At 41.4% G+C, this 8,065-nt stretch overlaps 1 long non-coding RNA gene across 1 annotated transcript; it reads left to right on the forward strand.

Moving 5' to 3' along the window:
- The first annotated feature begins 1,104 nt into the window (after nucleotides 1-1,104).
- On the forward strand, nucleotides 1,105-1,995 carry LOC123141410 (uncharacterized). The gene is made up of 2 exons (XR_006470251.1): nucleotides 1,105-1,272; nucleotides 1,347-1,995. It is a non-coding gene; the product is annotated as an uncharacterized lncRNA (long non-coding RNA).
- Nucleotides 1,996-8,065: the final 6,070 nt, after the last annotated feature.

An 8,065-nucleotide genomic window follows, 5' to 3' on the forward strand; every position in this document is an offset into this window, starting at 1 on the left:
TTCGAGTGCAGTTGGTTCACTTATGTATGTCATGGTTTGTTCTCGTCCGGATTTATCTTATGCATTGAGTGTTGTCAGTAGATACATGGCTAATCCTGGAAAAGAGCATTGAAAAGCAGTTCAGTGAATTTTCAGGTACCTGTGAGGTACTTCTAATGCTTATTTATAGTTTGGGAAAACTGGAGATGGACTTGTTCGTTTTGTTGATTCTGATTTTGCTGGTGATTTGGATAAGAGAAGATCACTCACAGGTTATGTTTTCACCATTGGTGGTTGTGCTGTGAGTTGAAGAGCAACTTTGCAGTCTATTATGGCATGTTCCACTATTGATGCCGAGTACGTGACTATTTCTGAGGCATGCAATGAAGCTATCTGGTTGAAAGGTTTGTATTCTGAGCTTCGTGGAGATTCATCTTGCCCTACCGTATTTAGTGACAGTCAAAGTGCCATATATCTTACAAAGAATCCAATGTATCTCGAGAGAACAAAGCACATTGATGTCAGATTTCATTATATTCAAGATGTTGTTGCTGAAGCCGATTTGAAGGTATGCAAGATAAGTACTCATGATAATCCTGCTGATATGATGACAAAGCCAGTTCCAACCAATAAGTTTGAGCTTTGCTCAGGCTTAGTTGGTATTTCTCACTAGTCCTATGGACTTTGACGCACAAGGTGTTTATGCTGATTTGGATGGAGTTATCTACTTTCTTCGACTACTTGAGGGAATTTGGATCAAGGTGGAGATTGTTAAATTGTGATCCAAATTATACCATGTTGGACTAGACGTAGTACAATAGGTGTGGGCCTTTGCGTTGACGTCGACGCGTACAAGTACAACTCGTTTCTTGTCCTCCAAGTCTATCGTCTCATACTTGTAATACTCCTTCTCATAGTGATTGAGCCTTCGTGCGTCCGTGGTTTTCTCCCACAAAGGTTTCCACATAAAAATACGTGTGCTATTGTGTCTCGTTTATCTCGTTTTTATCTAACAAAAGGCACTCCTGAGTGCTGACTCCCCGGCCAACCTGAGCGCTGTCAATATATTAAGCCGTGCACAATCCACACTTCACACCTTCACAGCTCCATCTTACTCTCTCACGCCCAGCCAGTGGATCGTCGCGCCCTCTGCCCCAACGACGCATCGATGGCACTGGCGCCACGACCACTGGCCACCATAGTTTTCGTCTGCCAGATGATGGCGGTCGTTCTGCAGGCCACGACCTTGACTTGCGTTGTGCTCGCAGGCGACCTCTGGTTCTAGACGTTCCTGTATGCTACTATACCACCTCTCTGGCCTCTTCTAGCCATCTGTTCAACCAACACCACTTCACTTTGGCATGTAGATTCCTCAAGGCTCTCCTGGCGGCGGAGCTGGCCTTGAACACGGCACGACTGATCTACGAAGCGGCGCAGGTCTTCTTCCAGAAACTGTTGTCGGCCTTCCGCTGGCAGATGATGGGGCTCGTCGCCGCTGACTAGGTACCGTACAGTAGTATTCTCTTTCATGCTCGCTGGCTCGCACAAACATATATGTCGTCCTACGTGTGCGTGCATGCATGGATTGCAAGTGATGATGCTCCTCCTTTTCACTATTGGGTCGAGCTCCCTCGCCGTGGAGGACTTCATCGAGAACAACATGAGGCATTGCGCGTGGCTGAAGCCCGAGACGTGCGAGCGGTACAAGGCCTCCGGCGTACTTACCTTGCTGGCGTGGGCTTTCACTGCCCTGGTCGCCTGTGTTATGCTTCGTCAGCAAAGGATCTGGGATGAAGACGCCGCCACCGCTGATGCATGATGGGCAGTCAACTTCTACCTAAGCATGAGAGATTTATTTGATACTAGTAGTAGTAATAAATAGTTTAGTTTGGCTACTATCGCTATGACGTCGCCATGTGTACGTACGGTAGACGTACTACCCTCCCTATGATTTTTAGTAAAAGTGTATATTATTCCCGTATATGATGCTTAAGTTTGGTTGCGGCTCACTTTGAAGATAACGTTTGCCGGTGGTTGGTTGCCAGTTGTCTGTTGGTACCCCGCCGTCATATCAGTACAATGCACTGCTTTTCTTCGCTATGATATACAGCTTACCACGTATGCCATGTGATGTACAATGCTATGCTGTCGAAAAGTCAGTAAGGGCTAGGCATGAGGCTAGCACTTCACTACCCAAGTCAGCTAAAAAGGACAATGATTGGTGAAGTACTGTACTGTAACAAGGAGTTCACTCAACTTCTTATCAAGGAAGAAATATTATGAAAGCAGAGATCTCGTCTAGACAAGATGAAAGGGGAAGATCGTAATACAAAATATTTTCAGCGAAAGGCTTCTTGGAGAGCGAAAAAATTCTATTTCGGCTCTTAGGAAGGATGATGGTTGTCTCACATAAAATCTGAAGGAAATGAAAGGTATCGCAAACTTGTTTTTTAAACAACTTTATTCTTGTGATGCTTCGGTTGATCCATCCCACATTATTTCGATAGTCAAGCCCCATGTGACAGATGATATGAATGATGATCTCTGCAAGCCTTTTATGGAAAAAGAAATAAGTGATGCCTTTTTTCAAATGGGACTGTTAAAAGCACCAGGGCCAGATGACTTTCCTGCGAGGTTTTTCTAGCAGAATTTGGGTCGAATCGAAGATGATATCGTCAAGGCTATGCAGCAATTTTTTATTTCTGGAATTATGCTTGACGGTTTCAATAATACAACTATTGTTCTCATCCTGGAGATTAAATCCTCAAACAATCAAAGATTTTAGGCCGATCAGTTTGTGCAATGTTATCTATAACATTATTTCCAAGTGTCTTGTTAACAAGATGCGACCGCTCTTTGATGGTATGATTTTCCCTACCCAAAGTGCGTTTATTCTGGGATGCTCTCATAGCTTTTGAATGTATGCATTCAAACATACATTCGTTAAGTACGCTTAAGGATTTAAGAGGGGAATACTATGCTTATAAGTTGGACCTGCCAAAGCCTATGACCGTGTGGATTGGCAATTTTTGCAAGGTATGATGGGTGCATTGGGTTTTGCGCCACAATGGATTAAATGGGTTATGACATGTGTTACTTTGATGAAATTTGCGGTGCACTTTAATGGTCAATTGTTGAAGTCATTCTCACCAACTCAGGGGCTCGGACAGGGAGATCCTTTATCTCCCTATTTGTTCTTATTTGTTGTCGGGGCGCTTTCTTCGTTGCTTAATGACGCATGTGCCAGGGGAGTCCTCCAGGAATTCAGACTGAATAGACAATGCAAGCTCCGGGTATTTCTCATTTGTTATTTGTAGATGATAGTCTGCTATTTTTCAAGGGTTCTTTTGATCAAGCTTTAGCAATTAGAAATATTCTAACGGTGTATGAGAAGGGAAATGGACAAGCCCTGATAAGTGTTCCATAATGTTTGGGAAATGTGCAGCTTGGAGAAACAAGTGACTATTATGGTTATCTAAAAAATTACTGTGGAGGGGTTCGAGGATAAATATCTTGGATTACCAATCCCAGAGGGTAGAATGAAGGCTGGTATGTTTCGGTATACTAAAGACAAGCTTTTGTAAAGGCTTTCTGATTGGATTGAAAAATATGCTTCTTGTGGAGTCAAGGAAGATTTAATCAAAACAGTAATTCAGGCTCTAACTGTGTATGCTATGGGTGTTTTCAATTTCCGGCTTCCCTTTGTGAGGAGTTATCCTAGATTATAAGGAATTTTTGGTGGGGAGATGAAGAAGAAAGAAGGAAAACACATTGGTTGGCGTGGGACAAACTAACAAGACCAAAAGGGAAGGGTGACATGGGCTTTCCTGATCTCAGACTTTTTAATCAAACTCTTTTGGCCAAACAGGCATGGCGGTTGTTGGTTTATCCGGACTCGTTGTGTGCAAAGTTGATGAAGGAAAAGTATTACCCTCATGGACATATTCTGGATACGGTGTTTCCGCATGCTACTTATGTGACTTGGCAAGGTATTACACATGGCCTGGAACTTCTTAAGAAGGGGATCATTTGGCGCGTATGTGATGGATCTAGTATTAATATTTGGACGGATAATTGGATACTTAGGAGGCATGGCCTACAAATTTCAGCTAGAAGGCATAATACCAGCTTAAAGTGGGTATCTGATTTATTCATGAGCGGGCGTAAGTGTTGGGATGAAATTTTGATCAAGTGTCTTTTTTTAAGCACTGACCGTAGAACAATTGTTCTACGGTATTTTCATTAATAAATTATATACAAAATACAAGTGAGAAACCTAACATCAACCAATACCAGTTTTATGAAACATGGAAATTAACAATGAAGATCTATCCAGTCCCTAATCCTTTGCGCTTTTGCTTGCGTAGCTCTAATTTGCACTCCTTTGAGCCCTTCCTGAAGATAGTAACTCCATCCTTGCACATGTGAAGCAGCATGTCTGAAAATTTTATCATTTATGACCGACCAAATACCCCAACAGCCCATGATGATAACCTCTAGGGAAATGCTTTGGGGCAGATGCTGAAGAGCCAATTGGATATCATCAATAACTGATATACCTCTTTTCCTATTCGGGATGATCCTATCCCAACAAAGCAAGGCAAATGGATAGTCCCAGAATGAGTGCATGTTTGTTTCCTCAGTATTGTCTGCACAAAGCACACAATTGTAGCTGTTCAAGACCATTCTATGAAGTAAATTCCTGGAGTTGACACTATCATGTAGAAGCATCCAAAAGAAAATCTGGTGCCTCAAACGGCATGCTGTTTTCCAAATATCCTGGAACAAAGAGTGTACTTTAGTGGGTCCCATCATGTGTGCATACATCTGGATAGAGGAATATCCTCTGGAACATCCAATAATGGACCATCTATCATTTCCTTGCATGTCACTTCTTCCTTGTAGGCATTCTTGTAGAGCATTAAACTGCAGAAAAGTTTGATGTGATAATGGTGTATGAAAATGGGATGCCAAATCTTCAGTGTTCAGAATTTGCTGAAGGGAAACATTATTGTTGTTTCTGCAAGAGCTAAGCTCAGGGAATTTGTTGAGGAGTGGCTGGTCCCACTAGCAGTTTGACTAGAATAGAGTTGTGTTACCAGAATGACCAGAAGAAACAGCAAATGCTTTGTAGAGAGGCAGAAGTTTGAGCACGGTTTTCCACCAAAAGGAGCCCACCTATCGATCCCCACGCAATAGTAAGTTTCCCAAATGATATTAACCCATGGAATATTCTCTTTATTGAGGAATTTGTGCACTTGTTTCATGAGCAGCGCCTGGTTGTGCACCTCAATATTTAAGATGCCAAGTCTTCCATTAGCCTTGGGTTGGCAGGCAGTGCTCCAAGCAATCAGAACTGCCCCTCTGTCTTGAGAACCATATTTCCTCCAAAAACAGTTTCTGAAGTAGCTGTGAAGTTGATTTACCACTATAATTGGAATCTGAAGGGAGCACATGAAATAAATGGGCAGACTGGAGAAAACTAATTTAATGAGTGTGAGCTTATCACCAGTAGAAAGCAAAGTTGAGCAGCTCATCAGCCTATTTTCAACTCTTTTCAGTAATGGCAGAAAATCTTCAACCCTTGGTTTGCTGAGGCTGAGAGGAAGGCCTAAGTACGACAGAGGTAAGGTACCAATCTGACATCCCAAAATGTCTGAGAGAATCTGCATCTTGTGCTCAGGAGTATTGATGGAAATCATGGTGGACTTGGAGTAGTTTACTTTGAGGCTAGTGTATGCTGCAAAGTGGAGCAAAAGGTTCTTGATGTTGTGTAGCTGTGTAGCCTCTGCATTTGCTATCAAAATGGTATCATCGGCATATTGAATAATGGGATAATCTTGGCTGGACTGATGAATCAATGGTGCTGGGATCAGATCATTTCTTTTTGCCTCATTCAACATTGTTTGTAAAATATCTGCTGCAATAACAAAGATGGGGGGAGACAGTGGGTCTCCTTGTCTTACTCCACATTTTCACAAAAATTGTTTGCCTGGGACCCCATTAAGTAGCACAGAAGAAAAACCAGTACTGTATATCATCTTAATCCATTGAATCCATCTACTTCTAAAACCTTTAGCTTCTAGAATTTCCAAGATGGTATCATGATTAAGCATATCAAAGGCCTTCTCAAAGTCCAATTTCAATAGAACCAGCTCCTTGTTTGACTGATTGCACTGATGAATATATTCATATGACCAAGCTAGACAATCCTGAATGCATCTGTTGAAAAGAAAACCATATTGATTCTGGTGCACTAAGGAGAGGATAACTTTCTGCAGTTTGTTAGCCAACAACTTCGTGATGATCTTCAATGTGCAATTCAAGAGAGAGATAGGTCTAAAATCATTTGGCAGAATAGCAGCATCTTTCTTAGGAATGAGTGTTATGAAAGAGTAGTTTATGCTCTGAAGGTTGACAGTCCCCTTGTGAAAATCTTCTATTAATCTATAGAAATCAGGGGCAATGATGTCCCAGCAAACCTTAAGAAATTTGGTATTAAATCCATCTGGGCCTGGGGATTTATCTGCAGGCATGTGTTTAATCACATCATCAATTTCCTCTTTGGTGAAGGGGAGTTCCAATTCAGAGAGATCCAAAGGTTGTTGAAGCAGAGTGTGCAGAAACAGTGGGTTTTCGGGTTTGGATGCAGTACCAATCCTGTTCTTAAATGCTCTGAAAAGAATAGCTGCTTTGGCTTGGTGCTCCTGATGTTCAAAACCATCCTCATCCCTTAAGACAACAATGTGGTTGTTCCTGTGCTTGATGGTGGCTTTAGCTTGGAAATACTTAGTGTTTGCCTCACCCATTCTTATCTTTCTAATGGTAGCTCTCTGTTTCCAGTATATCCTTTGATGCTCATTAATCTCTCTCAGATGTTCAATTAAGATAAGTCTACCATTGGCTTCCTCAGTAGATAAATCTCTGTACTCCTCAATAACATCATAACATAAGATCATGAAGTTAGTTTTCTCAATGGTGGCCTTCATATTTGATATAGTCCTTGCCCAAATTTTCAGGCCCTTCCTTAGCCTCTTGAATTTTGCAGCAATACATTGGCACTATCCACTTCCTGAACATCTTGTTCCCAAATTTGCTTCACTACCTCTTTAAATTGTGCATGTTTAGTCCAGTAGTTTCAAACCTGAAGATCTGTGATTTAGGGATTGAGGTACCAATCTTGATAAGCACAGGAGTATAATCAGAAGTTGTTTTAGCTAGGGGAATGGCCAAAGTTGATGGGAAAGAGAGAGCCCAAGATTTATATGTAAAGCACCAATCTAGCTTCTCTAGTAGTGGTGCGTCTTGCATATTGCTCCAAGTGTAGTTTCTGCCCTTGAGTGGGATCTCAACCAAAGCTTGTCTGCTTATTACTTCATTGAATAGCAGCATGTCATTAATACTTCCACCTTCCCTATTCATGTTTTGTGGATACCTGATGTAATTAAAGTCACCAAGAATCATCCAACTCATCTCAACATCAATTTGGAAGTTCTGAAGCCAGACTAAAAAGGAAATTCTATCTTCAGGATTACAAGGCCCATAGACATTAGTCAAGATCCAGACAGAACCATTGAGTTTACATGTGAAATGGATTGATAGAGAGAAGGCATTTTGATGGAAGATGTGACCAGAGAAGATGCTATCATTCCAAGCAGTGAGGATTACTCCAGAAGCACCAATGGAGGGAAGGAATTCAAATTTAGAGAGTCTTTTGGGACAGAAGTTCCTGAGATAAGATTGATCAAAATTCTCTCTTTTTGTTTCTTGAAGACATAGCACTGAGCAACCTGACTCCTCAATCTTATTTGATATAGCATCCCATTTTTGGATCATTGAGGCCCCTAATATTCTAATTTAAAACGTTCCAATTTCTAGCCATGATCAAAATGTTGCAGAAACAACACTGATATGTATTTATACTTGGTAACTGATCCCCTGGAATTAATGTGACACACTGGTTTCACTGGCATCAACATGACAGGATGTATCTCAGAACAAATCAGACATTTTAGAGATACAATAAGCATGGAAGGTTCTAACTTAAGCACAAAACAGTCAAACATATCTGTTCCATTCAGGGAAC

Source organism: Triticum aestivum, chromosome 6D, assembly GCF_018294505.1.
Source record: "Triticum aestivum cultivar Chinese Spring chromosome 6D, IWGSC CS RefSeq v2.1, whole genome shotgun sequence".
Classification (NCBI taxonomy): domain Eukaryota; kingdom Viridiplantae; phylum Streptophyta; class Magnoliopsida; order Poales; family Poaceae; genus Triticum; species Triticum aestivum.